The sequence below is a fragment of the Rattus norvegicus genome, chromosome 10 (assembly GCF_021556685.1).
Source record: "Rattus norvegicus strain SHRSP/BbbUtx chromosome 10, alternate assembly SHRSP_T2T, whole genome shotgun sequence".
NCBI lineage: Eukaryota > Metazoa > Chordata > Mammalia > Rodentia > Muridae > Rattus > Rattus norvegicus.
Window position 1 is genome coordinate 90,692,547 of NC_141543.1, and position 20,255 is coordinate 90,712,801.

The 20,255-nt window shown below is 43.9% G+C and overlaps 1 long non-coding RNA gene across 2 annotated transcripts in view; it reads left to right on the top strand.

Moving 5' to 3' along the window:
• Positions 1–20,255, top strand: part of LOC108352133 (uncharacterized) — a 29,101-nt gene that overhangs the window by 4,854 nt on the left and 3,992 nt on the right. For both annotated transcript variants that reach the window (XR_015632105.1, XR_015632106.1), the window contains exons 2-4: positions 2,234–2,521; positions 5,418–5,523; positions 20,064–20,239. This is a non-coding gene — a long non-coding RNA (uncharacterized LOC108352133). The remainder of the gene's footprint in view (positions 1–2,233; positions 2,522–5,417; positions 5,524–20,063; positions 20,240–20,255) is intronic.

The window sequence follows — 20,255 nt, forward strand, 5'->3', positions numbered from 1 at the left end:
GGCCACCAGTGCAGCTCCTGGTTCAATGAGAGATTCTGTCTCAATGGAGTAAGGTAGAAAGTAACAGAGTAGGACACCCAGTGTCCTTTACTGCCTTTTGGTATGCTCCTCCTCACACAAACACGAGCCACACATACATATGAGACAACAAATGAAATGTCAGCTATCAGACGAGATTTGGGGATTACTCTTCAATGCCACAAACTGCGCAGATAAGGGAAAACGAGGTCTGTAGGGAATGCAGGGTAGATGAACTGAGTTAGGGAAGCTCCAGCGGATTCTCCCTGCCACATAGCGCTGTTATCAGTCATGAACAGGTCCTGAACAGCTCTTCTTCCATAATGGTAATGGGTCTTCTTAGCCTCCTAGATGTTGTTTTATCCTTATAACAACTATTGGTTGTTTCCAGGTATAGATAATGGGTATCGTGTGTGTGTGTGTGTGTGTGTGTGTGTGTGTGTGTGTGTTACTACTGAGAATGGAGCCTATAACCAGGGGTAGGCAAACAGTTTCCTACTCACACCCAACCCTAGTGCAAAGCCCAGTTATAATACGCTTTGCAAATAAAGGACCAGGGGATCACTGAGGTGAGTGTTTCGGGTCTATTTGCATGTGCAGTGCAGTTGAGTGTGCGACTTTGTCTCTTCCTTGGAAAGATGGGTTCAAAGGTTGCTTCCTTCAATAGTCATTTTCTGAATTCTCTGAAATGAATTTCATGCCCTGCTGGGAGGAAATGACTCCCATCTAGATCCGAGGTCTTCCAACAGAATGGGCCACTTGGTACCTCTGTTCTGCTGCAGAAGCCAGAACAACCACTGGGTCCGGGTGCTTCCCGTGCTTAGTGAGGTCATTCTTACTCCTTTCATACTGGAGGCAGAGTCTCTTCTGGCTGAAGCTGACCCTAAACTTGCTGTGTAGCCGAGGAGGGCCTTGAACTTATGATTCTCCTGTTTCCACCTCTTGAGTGTTATTGGCCTATGCCCGATGCTCTTTATGTGGTGCTGGGAGTAAGTCTCAGAACATTTTACCCAGTAGCTAAGACCTCTGTCAGCCAAGCCAGGTCCCGACCCCCTCACTGCTGATTACATCGGTTACAGGCCTCCGAGACTGGAGCCTTCTGCCATCCACCTTCTGAGTCCCGCTGCCTGGTCGGAGACTGTGTTGAAATGCTTTTGTAAATGGTGTTGTCTCATAAACTTGGGATTGACGTCTTCTAGAGTTCAAATTTTAACTCAGGCCCTTCCATGCCATTTTCTCTTATCCCTGTGAGCAGTATAAGCGACAGGACTCAAGCGGGAAAAGCCAATCCAATTGTAGCCCATTCTGAATAGAAATAAAACCATTGAAACACACCCGACCTGCTCCTTCTGTCCCTGCATCAAAAACTGACCAAAGAAGGACCCCGGATTTTCCTTATTTTGCCACCAAGATTCTGGAAGACTATAGTTGTGATTGAATGTTCAGTGGTTCTTAGAAGGGGAGCTTGGGACTGCTTATGTCCCCAATGAGAAAAAAAGTAAAAAAAGGTAATGCTTCGCGTCAACGTCTCTCCCAAAATTCACACTGGGATTTAATCTGTACTGTAAAGCATGGAGAGGTGGCACCAGGTGAGACCTCTGCCTCCATGGATGGATTTATCTATGTACTAATGGGTTGGTTGGTTAGCTGGTTATCTTGAGAGGGAATCTGTTGTAAACTGCAGTCTGGCTCTATCTCTGACTCCCCTCACCACATGATAACCTGTCCTGCAGCAGGACTCTCCAGAGGGTCCCCCCAGGCACGATGACCCCCACCAAATATGACACCTCAGCTTTGAACTCTATGGGCTCCAGCATTGTAAGAAGTCAACCTTAAGCTATTCTGTTATACCAATAGAAAAAAGACTAAGAGAGACAGAGGTAGTTAAACTAGTGGAAGTGTTGTCATTTGAATCTGAAATGTCCCTCCAAGGCTCAAGTTCTTAATATTTCCAAATGGTATCACTGTTCTGGAAGACTGGAGGCCTTTAGGTAGTGAGGAATAGCTGATAGGAAGATGTTACTGGGAGAAGACATTGGAAGGTTACCTCCTCATAGTAACCTCCCGGATTCTGGCCTTGCTTTCTCCACTTCTTGATCTATCACTGCGTCTCTGCCATACATTATGGATGCCATGAATTTCACTGCTCCTTTCCCACTATGACGGACTGAGACTGTCTGGAACCATGAGCCAAAATGATGTTTTTCTTTCTTAGGTTGCTCCTGTGAGGTCCCTGGTCACATCGATACTGAAATCCCTGACTCAGCAAGAGAGTAAACAACTGAGTGACTAGTAGGAAGTCGCATTCTGACGTACACACAAAGCTCTTCGTCACTGGCTTTTGACTCAAGTTTGTGGTAGTCTCTGGGTTCCGTTGACATGAACCCAGCCTCCGGAAGGAGGAAAACACGACCCTGCCTCCAGCGAGTACAAGGCCCAGGCTGCACTCTTAAATTCTTTCACAAGAATCTGAATGGAATTGATCCATCCCCAGTCACTCCAGGTGTGTCTGAGAAGCTGCGGCTTAACTCGCCCATACATTTGGCTCCTGTCTCATTTTACATCAGTATGTGTGGCTTTTGATTTATAAGAATTAACCTTGAACGAAGTGTTGTTTTGTTTGGTTTGGGTTTTTTTGTATTGCGTAGCCGGAACAGGGTGGGGAGACTTGATGGTGTAATTTGAGAGGCCTGGGGAGAAGCAGTCTTTTGTAGTCTACTGTAGAGCAAGTTTCCTTGTACCTTCTATGGAGGACCTATTGGATTTAAAAAGGAATGATGTGCTTGGTTTTTGGGTGCACAGGAAAAAGATATGTAAAAAAAAGGGGGAGTTGGGGATTTGGCTCAGTGGTAGAGCGCTTGCCTAGCAAGCGCAAGTCCCTGGGTTCGGTCCTCAGCTCCGGAAAAAAAAAAAAAAGAAAAAGATATGTACTCACTACAAAAATTCAGTTAGCACGTGAAAGTACAAGACAAAGGCTTAGAAATACTGATTTCTCTACACAGAGGCAACCTTGGTAAAGCTCCATCCACCCCTTCAGACACTCTCCAGCTATATCATTTTGAAAAACATGGGTGACTAGAATAATTTTGGAAAGGTGACATAAGATTTTTAAAAACTATTCTTAAATAGTTCAGGAGGAACATCCTCCTGCTTTTCAGCAGACGTCCAGGATTTTGTCATTTTGTTCGGGGGACAAACCTGCACGTGCTATATGGTCTGAAGATTTCCCCTGTACGTCCAGCTGTTCGTGACTGTAGCTATCCCTTTGTGTGACACTTCTAGCTAAACTGATTTGTAATTTCCACACTTGTTTTATCTGATGGGCTGAGACACTGCCATGAGAAGGGACTGAATGCTTCCTTGGAGAGGTTGGGTGCCAAAGGGTGAGACGGGTTTCATGTGAGCATCTCAGAAGCCAGCGGGCAGCAACCCTAACCCAGAGCTCAGTCTGCACCTTTGACAGACTACCCCATCCCACCAAAGAAACACTTCAGGACAACCTTCTCCTTTTACTGGCTGAATGGCCACAATGATCATCAAACGTATTTTTACTTAAATATGACATTTCTGTACAGATGACAGAACTCGGCGAAAAATTCCTTTACCATTATCCACTGGTTGGGAGCGCTAAAGCATGTACAGAAGTAAAACTTAGAAACCATGGTGATAGCACATTGAACATTGTGCTCACTTTGAATGAGGGCCAAATGAAACTGATTGTCCTTCTGTTTGTCTGGGTCAAAGGAGACAACAGGAAGGAGTGAGGCATTTAGCGTGTTATCTCAGACTTGGGCTGGTAACGTTGTCTTGGAGTTGTTTCCAAATAGTTTAGGTGTATGGTGATGGGTGGACAAGGGAGAAACCAAATCAACCCAACACCCATGAGTGAGCAAACATGATCTAAGACCACAGAAGGAAGTTTTATGAAAGCATAGGTATGAAAATAACCAAGGTGGAAACGTCTTCAAGATTTGATTTTTATGTGTGTGTGTGATATGTATGCATGTGTGTACACATTTGCGTGCTTATACATGTGAAGACCAGAGGTTGACTTCAGGTATCTTCCTTGATCACTTTCCACCTTATATTAAGGCAGAGTCCTCAGTCAACCAACAGATCCCTGATTTGGCCAGTCTACCCAGAAGGTTTGCCTTAGCCATCTATGGTCTTTGCCTCCCCAGTGCTGGGATGATAGACAGGCTTGTCATACCCTTTTGTCATTTATGTGGGGATTGAATTTAGGACTCCATGCATGGGCTTTGTCCACTGAACCATCTTTACAGCCCCTTAATTGCATCTTCAAAGGTATCTTAATTGATACGTATTTATAGGACATTGATATTTATAGGTTATAGAGATGGACAGGGACTTACAAATAAGTACCAGCAAATAGCATCTGGGGTTTTAAGAGAATAAGAAATGGGAAGAGGCCAAGATACCAGAATTAAGGAAGAGAACGTGAATCATAACACAACGGGATCGTATAACACAAACTCCAGATCAGCAAGCATTAAGGCCCACATACGTGTTCTAGGCAATTTAGACACATGCATATACGACCGAAAGGCATGTTTGCTGCACATGCCACATGGCAAACCATGGCCTAGTTAACCCACCACTTAACTGTTGGCGTGCTTAAGGGCCAAGGCACTGCCTGGCTCAGCTTTAATTCCCCAGTATTTCTAGCAGGTGACAGGAATGACTGCTGAAGCTGGCCTTGAGAAGGCTCCAAAACAGAAGTGGAATGGGTGGAGAAGCCTTTGTGAGGCAAAGTGAGCAGAAAAGGAAGCTGGTTATGGGCAAGGGAGGTTAAAAGTGTGCACTCTGAGGGCCTGGTGAGAGAAGGCCCGAGACTGAGACACAGCTGGAAAGGGGTAGGAAGTTTTGTCCGGAAAGAAGAACTAGAAACTCAAATCTTGCCTAGCCTCCCCAAATTTTGGATTAGGGGAGGTTTTAAACCCCCTGACCAATGTTGTTCTTTTTTTTTTTTTTTTTTTTTTTGGTTTTTTTTTTTTCGGAGCTAGGGACCGAACCCAGGGCCTTGTGCTTCCTAGGCAAGTGCTCTACCACTGAGCTAAATCCCCAACCCCTTCCAATGTCAAACAGATCTGAAGGCTTATAGTTTAGGTTTCCTTTCCTGGTGAGAATACCTCACAGAGAGTGTTGGGTATTTCCTGTTGTACACAAGGGGACAAAACACCTATACCACTTTCACATGATCTCCAATACTCCAGTGACTGGAGCGCCTCATTCATTGGGAAAAAAATCCCAGGGGAAAAAATTAATTTAGTGCTTTAACGTTGAGGAGTGCTTTAAACTTGGAATCCAGCAGATCGATTATAAAACATTAGGAAAAATCTTGAAACCTGTATTCGATTTTTTTCTTCTCATTCCCCAAGGAGGTTGAGCGTTCAGTTCACTGCTGTCCTTGAACTCAGAAGTCCTTCTTCCTCAACCTCCCACGAGCTGGGATCCAGCATGGGCAGGAAAAGATGCAATGGAGAGGTGAGTGTCCGCTGATGTAAAGCTTTTAGAGTTTTGTCCCGATGTTGTCCTTTTAGTTGCCAACTAAATACTGAGGCTTTTAGGAACTCCATGACTTCTAGGAATACTAGGAATACCACTGTCCACAGTTCATATCCTCATTTTACAGTCAATGAACTGTAACCAAATGAGAGGAAGGACCCCTGACGAGACAAGTTCACAGAGGGCGAGGGTGCTAGCCTTTAGATCACAGCTAGATCCCTCCTTCCCACACATTGTTTTTCTCTTCTAGTTTAGTGTTCCCCAGCGACCTGACCTGTCACATAAGGGACTGGTCCTGGGTGCTCAGCACTTTGTCACTTTATGATTCCAGTTCACAGGAGGACACAGCAATTTAGTGTTACCACCCCCACAAAAAGCTATCCTTTCTTGGTTGTCAAGGTCTTTTCACCTCACGGTGGTTCTGTCACCATCATCTGGACCACATGTCTGTCATTCCATACATGGATCTACGCCAAGGAGGAGTGGTCTGGCCTATCAGATGACACTAAGAATTGCACATTTTTCCTTCATCATTTTTATTCATAAAAGAAGACCTAACTCACCCTTCGCCATCTCGGATGACACCAAACCTTTCTGAGATGGCAGGCAAAGGTCGCGGTTGCATGAGTTCTTTGAGCGGAGTGCTGAGATGCTGGGCTGTAAGCCTGGCTTCAGAAACATGAAGTCCTTTTGCGATCTTTGGCATAGCGCCAGGCCTTTGGAGGCGATTGTGTTCATTGCAGGTGATGTAAGAACAAAGGACGTCCACCAATGGGTGGGGTGTGCTCTTGCAAGACCGGAGTGATTTCACCCTTCTCTTTTCTCTTTCTTAGCATCTTAATCCAGCGAGTATGGCAGCCAATAGCCCAAATCTCTTCTAAAAAGGCTGTTGCCATTAATAATCCTCGAGCGTCGACATTTATTGGGTGTTACTTTCTTTCTCGATTGCCACATAAGGAGACATTCTGAGGATCCCTGGTGTTGGTTGGCTGAGGCACTACCTCATGCCATATGCCTAAAATTTTGCCTTCATAGCTTTTTACCTTTAGCCCAGGAGTTCTTGTTGTAACAGGGCCAGTGGGAGCTGGAGAGAGTTTCTGCTTGTCTCCACATACTAGAATCCATCCCGAGTTGATAGGCAGCCTGAAATGCAGCCAGTTATTTGACTGACTCCACAAAACTTCTTCTTCTTTTCCTCCTCCTCCCCTTCCTCTTCTTCCTCCTCATCCTCTTCCTCCTCCTTCTCTTTCTTCTCCCTCTTCTTCTCCTTCTCCCTCTCCTTTTTTTCATCCTTAAAAGTTTATTTGTGTGTATGGGTGTTTTGCCTGCATGCTGCTACTTCTTTCTTCCTCCTCTTCCTCCTCTTCTCCTCTTCTTTCCATCCTTAACATTTTATTTATTATTTTTTATGTGTATGGGTATTTTCCCTGCTTATGTTTGCGTACTACGTGAATGCAGTGTTGCCAGAGGCCAGAAACAGGAGTCAGAATCCCTGGGCCTGGAGTTACAGCTGGCTGTTAGCCACCCAAGCGTCTCATCTTAAAAAAAAAAAGATTCGTTTACTCGTTCATTCATCATTATTCATTCATCCATCACGTGTTCACTCGTTCCACACATGCTAACTGAACATGTGTGCTGAGTTACTAGAGCAGAGAGAACAGCGTGCGATGAAACCAGGACTGCTTCCAGACGCTGCCTCTTGAGACCCTTGTGTTCACTGGAACTGACAGATCAACGGACACCCACAGTGGGTGATTCCAGCTCTCCCAGCTTTGCCACGTGCTTCGCTCGTTAGCGTCGGAGTTATGGAACATCCTGGGCCTTGCGGAGTGTGAATGAGAGCACACGGGACAGTAGGAAGGGTATTTGGTGATCAGCTTGCGACCTTTGGTAGCAGAATGGTTTGGTGAAACCCACAGAGACGGTAGAGTGGCATCATGATGTCACTTTTCTGCCATGACAAAGAAAAAATTAAAGTAAAAGTCAGTGTATGGCTCTTATAGTGTTTAGAGTGCATGCTGAATTGTCTAGCCGGCAGTGTGCAATAAATACACTCAAAATATTAACTGGATCGTACAGTTTGATACATGGGCTAATCAGTAGGCCTTTAGATGGGAGTTCTCAGATATTACACCAAAACATTCTTTTGTTTGAGGTTCTGGCCTTGTTTTATAGATAAGTAACTATATAACCATGGACGAAATATTATTTTTTAGTAGACAAAAGAATTAAAGCAGTGATAAGATAAAACATTGCTTCAGGTTGTCTTAGGAGACAGTGGTGAAGGGACCAGAGCCTGTCTGACCACATGACCACAGGCGTTTACTTCATCCCAGCTTGTGGGATGAAGTAAATACACACACACACACACACACACACACACACACACACACACACACACGCACACACACACACATGCACACATGCACACACACACGCACACATGAACATGGAACATGCATAAATCACAGGCATGGAAAACAGAAAGTGGACAGAAATATAGGCTTTTACTTTTATTGATCAACACATACTATAGTGCATGTTGTGGGATACTGTGCAACATTTCCACACCCATGTGCCACGGGTGATGACCAAAGAGAGCTACCCGAAATTCCCACCTCTTTGTTCCTTCTTTCTTTTTGGAAACTTCAAGCTGTTGTCTTTCCATTTTCCTCAGATGTATATTATTTTATCTGACCTATGGGTCTTACTATGCAGATTCGTTTCCAGGTGTCAGAGCCTTGACGTCTGGGCAGCTGTGCTCCCTCTGCTTTGCTGGATATAAACTGTCAAGCACAGCTTGGCCTTTGGGCTCACCCTTTCCCTCCTCCTTCCTTCTTTAGCTTTGGAATGTTTGCTTTTCTGCTCCTTCAGCTTCATCCCCTCTCCCCCTTTTACAAAAAAAAGGTCACAAAAGTCACCTTGTTGTGATACAGACAAGCAGAAGGGATTACGCCTGGGATTTACGGTTCTCATTCTGTTACTAACCAACCTGGCAACCTTGACCTCCCTGGTCTCAATGGGACCACCGATGACAGTCACAGTCCCTTACAGGGCTGTTGGGGGAGTGGATGAATTAATGCACAGAGAGGTGCTTTGTAATATGTATTGTGTGTGTGTGTGTGTGTGTGTGTGTGTGTGTGTGTACATGACTTAATCGCTGTGCATATCAGTATCTAGGAGTTTGCATCCTGATGTTTTAAAGGTAATATATGGGGTTTCTCTTTCCCCTCCTATTCTTTCCTCAGTGTGTGTGTGTGTGTGTGTGTGTGTGTGTGTGTGTGTGAAACAAGTACACACATGAGCTTTGCAGCTTGCTGTGCACAAATTCAAGCAGATGATGAGGGCGTTGTTATTGATGATGATTTTAAATACATCAGTCTTAGCCTGTAGTCATGACTCCACACGCCTGAACAGGAAGGAAACCAGCAGGCTGACAGGAAGTCATGAGGGCTGGATTCAATCTTCTAGTGTAAAAGCATTTCGTCTACCTCTAAGTGAATTCAAAGAGGTTTACGTTTTACAAACACAGACATGTGACAATCCATCCAGATGCAGATGGCTGTTCTGGTGACCAGCCTTTCCCGACTCTGCCACCCGAATTGCAGCTCCTCTCTTATCAGTTCCCACTGCTGTGAACTGAACTGAACTGAACTGAACTGAACTGACAGCCCTCATGTGGGAAATCAAACTGGGTAATATATGCAACATTGCCCATTAGACGTGCACATAGTAATGCTATTGAAACACATATATATCTAGGCATGGTGGTGCACACCTTTAATCCCAGCGCTTGGGAGACAGAAGCAGGTGGATCTCTGTGAGTTTGAGACTAGATGGGCCTACTTATTGAGCTTCAGACAATAGGGTTGCATGCATACTAAGACCTTGGTCAGATAATACGCATCTGAGGAAAATGGAAAGACAACATTAGAGAGTTTCCTTACAGAGGAAAGCATCCAGTGTGAGCCTCTGGCCTTTAGAGAGAAGCTCTTGTAAGCATCACCTGTCAATAAAAAAACCTATGGCCAATGAGCTGAGGCAGGAAATAGGAGGTGGGACATTGGCAGGAAGAGAGAGTTCTCTCTCTTCCAAAGAGTTCATTTTAGAGTTTCCAAAATGAAAGCAGCAACAATGTGGTGGGAATTCTGGTAGCTCTCTTTGGTCATCACACAAGGCACACAGGTGTTGAAATGTTGCATAGTATCCCACAAACATGTGATTATGTGTTGATTAAGAAGACAAAGCCTATAGCTTCACCCCACTTTCTCTTTTTTGTGTGTTTATGTGATGTATAGATGTTACATGTTCATGGATGTGTGTGTGTGTGTGTGTGTCATGGATGTTTGTGTGTGTCATGGATGTGTGTGTGTGTGTGTGTGTGTGTGTGTGTGTGTGTGTGTGCATGTGGAGGCCAGTGTGTAAAAAATAAATCAAGTTTTCCTCCTAGCCCCTGATCCCAGAATGATGATTCTGAGACTATTAATTAACAAATCCCTTGGCCATAAGCTTCAGCTCATCCCCTGACTAGCTTGTAACTTATCTACTCCATGCAAATTAAGTCTTTTGCATGGTCAGTTACCTCTCCTCAGCTTCCTGTGTCCAAGTCCGTGTGAATCTCCTCTTTATTTTATCTTGAATTTAGCTACCTAGTGGTTTATATTTGTCTCCTCAGTGTTCCTGGGCAAATCTTTCCTGCCTCTCACTATTTCCCAGAATCCTCTCTCTTCCTGCCAGTGTCCCACCTCCTATTTCCTGCCTTAGCTCATTGGCCATAGGCTTTTTTATTGACAGGCATTGCTTATAAGCGCCTCTCTCTACAGGCCAGAGGCTCATGCTGGATGCTTTCCTCTGTAACACCCCACCTTAGATTTCTGAGACAAAATCTCCCACTGAATCTGGACCTCACACCCCAGTGAGACTTGTCAGCAAGACAGCTTCAGGGATCTGTCTGCCTGTTTCCTCACTGACCACAACACTGGGATTACAGATGTGTGTTTGACTTTTACCCAGTTGCTAGTGGTTCAAACTCACTCATGTTTATGCGGCAAGCATTTTATTGACTGGGTTATCTCTCCAGACTCCTGTGTTCTGCTTTGAATATCATTTTGCTTGGAAAAATTTTTTATAATATGTTTTAAATGCAGATAATTCATTTAAATGACCTTTGTGCCTTTTGAGTTCTCTCTCTCTCTCTCTCTCTCTCTCTCTCTCTCTCTCTCTCACATGTAGATATCTTAAAAACAGCTCCCAACTTCTTTATTTTGGTATATTTTATTCTCACCTTTACTGTGTTACCTGTTCACAACTATTTATATTTTGGGATAAGCACATTTTTGCCCCTTTGAAAAAACTACCAGAACATTCTATACATTATGTTGTGTTACAGCAACTAGGGCTTAGGGTAGGGTGGTGCACAATAAACTAGTCTTACTGCTTTTCCTTGGGGACTTGGATTTTCCAAATGCCTTTTGAGCAAGTGACAGCTATTCCCACACTCCTCTGTTAGATCAACAGTCTCCCTCTAATCGCTAGTCTCTGTCATTCTTAAATGGTTATGACCCTTTTCTTTCATTTCTCTCCAAGAATTGTAAGAGAGGTCTGGGGATAACAGCCAAGACTGACCTTGGGATAAACTTCTGATCAGCTAATTGTACCTTTTCTTTTGCCCCAAGATTATTTACCAGTCAATTAGAGAGTCAGTTATTATGAGGTACATATTGTGACCTAAAAGGAACAGGCAGTCTTTGCCCAATGCTTGGAAGTGCGCAGCTGGGAGACCGACAGTCCTGAAACTAAACTTTAGCTCGGCGACTATCTGAATGTCTTTGGTGAGTTACGAGTTGTTACTGCCTCCTGTGCATTGTCTGTAAAATGAGAAGTTGTTAGAAAAAGCACACGGAGAACACTTAGCCTTTTGGCACATTGTAAATGCTCAATAAAGGTTAATTGTTGTTGTTGTTGCTATAAAAAGATGATCTCTAAAGGCTATGGAATATGTTTACACCTGCAAACTATTAGTTATGATGTGACCCTAAACATGTTTTATCCTTGTATTAGCTGTACTCCCTGAGGCTCGAAGGACTGCACAGAAACTTGACTGGTCAGAGAGTTCAAGCACATCTTCATCACTGTACACGCCAGTACTGGTGCTTTAGAGAGATAACAGTGGGGTCTTAGCTTCCCTTCCATTCCTTTCCCTTCCTTTCCCTTCCCTTCCCTTCCCTTCCTATCCCTTCCCTTCCCTTCCCTTCCCTTCCCTCTCATCTCCTCTCCCCTCCCTTCCTCTTCTCTCCTCTCCTGTCCCTTCTCCTCTCTCCTCTTCTATCCTTTCATCTACCCTCTTCCTTGTTCCCTTCCCCTCATTTGGTTTATTATAAGCGAGTGTAAATGCAATAGGCGGAATCCTACCTGCTCCTAGATGTCCACATTATAATACCCAGGGCTTGTGAATGGGATTATCAGGTGGCAAATGGGAATTAGAGTTTTAGATGGAATTAAGGTTCTTAATCAACTGGCCTTAGGATTAGGAGCTTATCTTCAATCATTTAGATGGGCCCAACGTCATCTCTAATGTTGAAGGGGAAAAGGAAGGGTCATTTGGTGTTGGAGAAGGAGCTGAGAGGACTGCAGTGTTTAGAGCAATGCACTCCCTCGCTTTGACTGTGGAAGATCACAAGCCAAGGATGGCTCACAGGGGCAAAAGCTGGACGGTGCAAAAGCTAAGGCTGCATGCCCCTTGGGTCCTTCAGGAAGGAGCATAGCTCTGCTGATACCTTGGTTTTAGTGCCTGGAGGTCCATGCTGGGCTTAAATCAGACAACTGTGTGAGTCGGAGCCACTGAGTTCATGGTAACTTATTACAGTCTCTGCAGAGACTACAGTGTGAGCATGTATGGGCCTGCATGTGTGTTTGTGTGCGTGCACCTGTACGACTGTAAAAGAACCGCTAGCGATTACTTCTTCTGAAGATTTAATTAAAGCAATTAGAGTATTTTCAGTGTTATTTATAAACATTTCAACACATGCACTGAGTATGACTATTGGCGTAACAACACAAACAATCATGGCAGCTTTACTCTCCAATGACGAACTTTCCCGGTTTATGGGTGCCTTTTTTAAAAAAATAGAACATGCATTTCTATAAGACTTCACACAGCTGTGGAATTTCAAGTCACATTTAATTAATTCTTACAGGAGAGGGTGAAGTGACACAGAACATCTAGTCCCCTCAGGCCCCACAGTTACGACTTAAGGTGAATGTTATCTTTTCATTATGACTCAAGCTTGTCTCCTCCCAGAGTCATCCTTTGTCCACAGCTCTCAACATCCTTTATGGACCTTCTTCTCAGGCAGGGCCACCAGGGCACAGGGTTTCTTCACTGCTAATTGCTGTTTACTGCAGGCTTAGCATGGCTATGAAGAGATGGCATTGTAATTGGGACAATGGCTCTGGTCTCAGTGACCTAGAGCCATTGGACATTCTGTCCTGATTGGGTGAGCTCAGTTGACACCTTGGCTCTCCTTACTCTGTGGCCACAGGGCAAACAATTTTGCCTTTCCTCACTGTCATACCTCTCTTGTCCCTGACACCCAATTTGTACCTTTCTTAAAAAGATCCTGGGAATAGACCTTGGAGATCCCATTCTGTTACCCTGTGTCCTTCAATTGTAAGGATAGGTCAGAACCAACAAGTCCTCTACAGCTCTTACAACCCACAATTGCAGATGAAACCACAAGTTGAGTGTTGGAAGCATGGATGTCTGGAAGCTACACTTTTAACACTATACTCATTATGAATGAGATTGAAAAGGAGGCTTCCCTTTTCTGCTTGTTCCTCCAATTAAGATCTCTCAGTTTAGCATCTAGTAGGGCAGAACCAGTATTCAAGCGGCAAACCTATGTGAGCCCAGCAACTGGACTTGTGCATTGAGAATGAGGTGGGATGGATGCTGTCTAGTGGTCTTCCGTTCTCTCGGTCTTCACATGATAGCCCTTTGTTTGGTTTACAATAACCTGTACCTGTTCTCAGACTGGTGAATCCAGAGTACCATTTATAGTAGTGTCCAAGAACGGAAGGGATTTAAGAGCCAACTCACAATTGCACCTTTCAAATGCCACGTGAACTAGAATTCAAGCTCATCAACACCCAACCGGCAAAGCATCTGCAACTAAGTTTCCATGGGAAGCCAGAAGCACTTTGTTCATTACAGCTGAGAATAGATACATTAATAAACGGACAATCTGCCTTGTTTGGCCTCAATGTGAGAGGGTGTGCCTAGCCTCCCAGAGACTTGATGTGCTAGGGTGAAGAGATATGGGGGCACACCTGCTCAGAGTAGAAGGGGAGAGGGTAGGAGGAAGGATTATGAGAGGGGCTGACAGAGGGGGTTGTTGTGGTATAATTAAAAAAGCGGCAGAAATGGCTCCCTCGAGTTCCCACTCTGTGTGGATCCGTGGAAGTCCTGAGCATGCGCAGGCGCTCTAGCTGTTTCTCTGTCAGCCCCTTTCATCCACTGTCCCCCTGGCTGGGTTTTGCCATGCCTGGCACAGGCATCACTTTCCGAGGGACAGTTTTGTGGTCCCATGCCATGCTAGCCCCAAGCATTCTATAGCCTAGCACGGCTTCCTGTCATGGACTCTGCTCACATTCTCAACAACCCAGTGAAATCATGACTCAATAAACTGTAACCCAATAATCAGATTTATATGTTAAATTCTCAATCCACAGTACATCCACACAATAAACTTATAATCAATTGATAAGGATATAAGCTGCCCACCTAGGTAAGATAAATTTGCCTACAGAAATCCATCCCAGCTATCTTGACAAGTCAGGACCACCCAGATCTGGTGCATCCTTCTGTCTCCATCTTGATTCTCCTTCCTCCTCTCCCTCCCTATAAAACTTTGTCCCCACCTTATTCTTTAATTATCCAATCATGGCCTTGATCTAACTTGTGCCAGCCCTTACCTGCATAATGACATCAACCTACAGGGGCTCAGTGAGTGGGATATAAAGTGAATAAGTAATAAGAGAGAGAAAAGGGGTGGGGAAGGGAGGGAGAGAGGGCACCCAGATCTTAAGGAGTGAGTTCTGACTCTCTATGTTTCAATGTTTGTGTTTAACCCCATTCCTTGCTGGACCGAACCATATACCAATACTGTTGACTTGTGTATGTAGGGCTCGCTTTCTTTAGAATTTCATGGAAAGTATTTCTGGGGCCATCATGTCTTTGATTAACCTACAACTATTACAGTAGCAAGCTTTAATGACAATGGAAGCCATTTGATGTTATGACCCACACAGGCATAGAACTGACCTGACTGGGGTTATAGGGAAATGAAGAAATGACAAACATGCATACAGAAAAGCTAGGATTGGGTGGGCTGTGTGCTCCGATAGAGGCATACACTGGACACACATTTAGTACATAAGGCTTAGAGAGGAGGGTCAGCTGATCTGGCAGATAGGGGGTCTTTGTAGAGGAGCAGCCTCAGGCTTCAGTCATATAGAAGAGGGAAGTTTTCTGCACAAACTTTCAAGATTCTTCCCTGGACTGAGGCTCTTGTCATTCCCATGGGTCTGAGACACTGGGGTCCCGAATGTGGCTGTGCTCATGTCAACAATACACATTCACTCAGGACTCCATTCACTCCCTACAGAAGGTCATTTGGAGTACAGATGATATGGATTTGCTTAAATGTTGGCTTTGCCATGTATTAATTGCAAGGCATTGAGACGGTTAGTTGACCTCCTGAAGCCTTGGTTCAAATGTTAGTTGTGTAACTAATGATAACATTACAGGGGAATCATGAGAGGTAAGTGTGATCATTCGTGGAGGGTTCTGCAGAATTCTTTGTACTGGTTTTTCTGTAATCTGGTTTCAATGGACACCGAGGACATGAAGAACAAGGACACCAGAGTGAAGAAATAACGTTTCATGGATGTGAAAAGCAAAGCTGTGAAAACAAGGTTTTGAGAAACACATCTGGTGGTCAGGACGCCTATGACAAACCTGTGACCTTGGAGAGATCCATCTGACGTCAGGATGCCCAGTGATATGATAAAGTTTTTGATGATCAAGATTCTGATTAAGCGAATTAAGACAAAAAACAAAACAAAACAAAAAAAACCAAAACAAACAAAAAACCCAACTGCTCTCGGAAAGACCCCCCTACCCCTCCCTGTGGTAAATTCCGAGAACAACAGCAAGATGTCATCCTGACCATGCCTGACCACCCAGTTCACCCCCATCCCCCAAGGGACGTGCCAACTTAGCCCTTTCCCAGTGATCCACCAAGGCCAGGTGTAGGGCTGGATTCGGGAAGTGACCAACCGAGCCAAGAACAGCCCCTTGAACAGGCCAGCCAATACCTGACCAGGTCCTTTGTCCTGTGTACCACCAATGAGAATAGGCCAGCTAACCCTGTTGCTGAAGTCTGCCCTCTGAATAAAAGTTGAATAAAAGTTGTGTGCTTTTTTTGGTTCGGGGTTGCCTTTCCCTGCGTGGATGAGCAACCCCACATACGTACGTGGATTAAAAAAACCTCATGCTATTGCAGCGGTCACTTTGTCAATCTGTGCTCTGTGGGTGGCGCTCCTGAGGTAAGGCCACTATGGGGTTTTACAACAAGATAATGTGCTGACAGACCCATATGAACTGCCCTGCTGTTTCTCATTTCCATTTCAAACTTGTCCCCTCTCTTTGGGAGGGCACCTCCTTCCTGTTGATTGTAGGAAATCTGAGGGTTAGTTAGGGACCTTTCCAAATGAATTCCATGACATTCTGGGAGAGAGGGACCTGTGCTCCATTTGCCTTTGGGTCATTCCATGGTTCCACTTTCTAGTGGAAGGAAGTAGTTAGGATGACTTTGGATGGCTGTTCTGTTGTCAATTAGCTTAAGTGAAATAATTTGTAAGTGCTAGTGAGTTTGTTTTACCAATGGCATGTGAGTTCCTCCAAACATGTTATGGGACGTCTGACATGCTCTAAGTGCTTTGCATACACTAATTAATGTCATCACCCTGACACTATGAGGTACATGCTATTAATAGCCCCATTATACAGACAAGGAAGTGAAGTGGAGAAATCAAGAAACTCCCATAGGATCTCATAGCTGGGGAATGAGATCCAGCTTGTCTAGATTCAATTACTTGTTCTGTTTGTTGTTTGGTTCCTGAGACGGGGGTCTTACTCTGTAGACCTTGAACTCACAGAGATCCTTCTGCCTCTGCCTCCTGAACATAGGGATCAAAGGCATGTATCACCAGGTCTGACGAGTATTTGTTCTTAATCAGTGCATGATTCTGTTTCTTGACCAGACATGAGCACACTCTCTTCTAGATTTTGCTAATGTCTCACTTCTGGAGTTTTCTAGAGCGCTTATTCTGGATCATTGTCTAGTCTCCTTTTCCTGTTCAGGTTTCAGATTCCTCTAGAATAGGCTGTAGTTCTATGTGCCTTCTACCATGGGACTTCTCTCTTCAACCAGGTTCCCACTGTAATGCAGGGCAGGTGTTTCTTGGGCAGTGACAGTGAAGCAGGCAGGCACAGTTCCTTTTTTCTGGTTGGTCAGTGTAAACATAAGTCTATCAACAATCCCCATTCATGTGCAGATGGGACTCTTGTACTCTTACCTACAGTTGTGCATAGATAGTTGTCTACAACCAAGAACAGCTTCAAAGAAATGCAATCTCTTCCTGACTTTTCTGGGTCAGTAGGTTAAGTGGCTTCTCCAAGGTCCTTGGATACCAGATGCAGTAAAACCATCTTCAGCATGACACTGAAGCACCTGATGGTCCCACTGGGTCACCATAAAGAGCTATGATAGCAGACTTTTTGCTTCTGGTTTAGAAAGAAGACCTACATGATTATTATTTTTCTTCCGAGAAGGACACAGGGAAAGGATCTTAGATCATTTCTTCAGGTAATACCAGTATGTCTTCTCAGCTATTGCAAGACAGAGAAGGAGGAAAATGTTAGGGAGTGGAGAGGATGGAGAAAGAAAAGGAAAGGGAACAGAGTCTGAGAAAGGATGATACAGAAAACTTGTTCAGAAGCTTTGCTTCTGTGACACCTTTATCGAGATGTTTTAGAAAATTGGCATTTCTATGTTGTTCTTCCATGCCTGGAAATGGTAACCTATAGCTTGAAGGCATTGCCTAAGAGAAACCCTCCAAGCATGATGTTCAGCCTGAAAGGATCAGTCCAATTAAAACAAACCTTCCTGATGTTGCCAAACAGGGTTGCTCCCCTTTGCCTGCCTGCGTGGGTAGTTCCCACGAAGCTGTGAATCCTGCATGAACACATTGACCAGGTATTTCCAGCTAGCCAAATAGGTGAAGGATTCATTTCCTATAAAAGACATTTGATGACAGTGTTGAAACAATGAACACATTCCAGGCTTGTCTGTGCTGATGCTAACCCAGGCTCTGTAGTTTGGATGCTCATTGTCTTAGCCCATGAGTTCTCTCTAAAATGAGCATTTCCTTTAGTGTATGACACACTTTACTTTGTTTCTGAACCGTATTCTCCTTTTCATTCCCTCTCATCTGAAGAGTACATTTGCTTTTAAAAATGCTTCTTTATTAGAGAAAACTTTACTTTTTAAAAAATGGGCAGATTAGGATAAACATAGCCAAGAAAAATATTCTCATTTCTGCCTAGAGTAAGATACATTTCCCATTGCTAGCTGTGTGGAAATCAAGGGAGTTATACTAAGACACTATCGTATCTAGTTGCTAAAAATCATATAGAGATCACCAAAAACATTTATAGCCTTTAAAAGATACTTGGAGGAGGGGTTTGAAGTTGTTATTTCTGGCGTCACATCCTGTTTATAGATATAGATGACTAGACATAACAGGGTGAGTCAGATCACATTAGTGTTTATAAGAGAAGCCAAGGATATTAGATTTGAAGAGTCTATGATGAACACTCTAGAACATATGGAGAGAAGGCAAATGATGCATCTGGGACTGAACCCAAGTTCAATGTCTTGTAATTGGGTCAGGGTTGACTCCATTAGACCCTCCTGTTTGGTTTTTACTGCTGTCTAGTGTGGATGTGTTGGGATGCGAAATAGAAGAGTTGGATTTTCTCATTATACAACAAGGGAATTTAAAGCACTTAGAATTCATCACTCATCGTTGTGCAACCCTGAGTGTTAGCATCTGTGACCACTGGTTTCTTCAAGGGTTCAATGAGATTATGATGATTGCATGATCATCAAATGAGTTCAAAGTCTTGCTAATGTATTGTTATTGGTTTTCCCCAGTGTAGAGTCATGTAGATAGGCATGCAGAAGAGGGGCTGTCTGTGAATGTGGTTACCTATAAGGCTGATGTCAGAGTCTACAAGAAAGGGCTAAAAGTGTGTGTGTGTGTGTGTGTGTGTGTGTGTGTGTGTGGTGGCATGTATGAGGATGATCAGTGCATGCTGCTTGCATATGGAGACAGATCACAATGGATCTTCATTAATGTACAGTTACTGTGTTAACTTAAAAATATGGGGGAGAAGTCATAGAGATTGTGTGTGTGTTCCTGTGTGTGCACTAGTGCTTGGGAGGAGTGGTGGTTGATGTCAGCTGTCTTCTTTTACCACTCTCTATTTCATTTCTTAAAGACAGTGTCCCTTACTGAATCTCTAATGTACCGATTGGCTAGACTGGCTAGCTACAAGCTCCATCAATCCTCCTTGTTGCCTCTCCAACATCTGCGTCTGGCTTTATATATTAGTTCTGTGGACTCAAACTCAGATTCTCATACTGCTGACCTGTTTCTGAAGCATGTAAAAAAAACAAGCAATGGACAAACAAACAAGTCCTTTTTGCCATCCTGTGGTTGTATAGGATATTTATTTAGTTTTCTAGAAAAATCTAGACTTTATACTGTTTTGATTTATTTTACGTTTTTGGCCATAGGCAAGCAAAATCCTGAAGATAGTTTTACACGCTTTTATACAAAAGAGACAATTATAGGCCTTAGAGGTGTCAGATTTTGTCTTTGTTATGCAGGTCATAATATTTTATTTTTAGTATGGGGTGGCATGGGGGATATTTTGATCTGAGTAAGAGAAAGGTGTCTTCTTTTGGGGCATAAATGAAGAATGTCATTGTTGCAGCAGCCCGAGGTCAGAGGTTCCTAAAGCCTAGATTCAGACGGAATCAAGACAGCAAGGTGAGTAGCTCTCACCTCTTAGCAAATAGTTTTCCAGTTACTGTTGATGCTGTGAACAGGATCTACCAGGCCTAGCACTGAGTTAAATCAAAAGGAAACTGCTATGGATAAAAATGACCCATGTCTAGTGTCTAATTTAGGAACTAAGAACTTATTTTTGCTTAGCACTACACATCATTTACAAAGTATTCATTAGCCCATTGAACCCTTCCATTATATGCCAGGTAAGGCCAATGCTGTTAGATCACTTTTACTCAAGGTCACACGGAGACTGGGTGGAGATTGTTCATGGTTTCTGAGCACCAGGTCTTTACTCTGTTCATATTTCCGTCTTGCAGGCTGAGCCAATACGAATGAGGGGCTGACAGGAGCTACTTTACATATTTCATTGAGAAATTAACAACAGAAGAGGCTCTTCCTGGAGACTTGCATTCCACTGCTCTGTGTAAGCCACTGCTCTTCTGGAGGAAGCATTCGGCTGAGCTGTGAGTCCAGCAAGGCAAATGTCTTTGATGTGAGCATCAACTGGA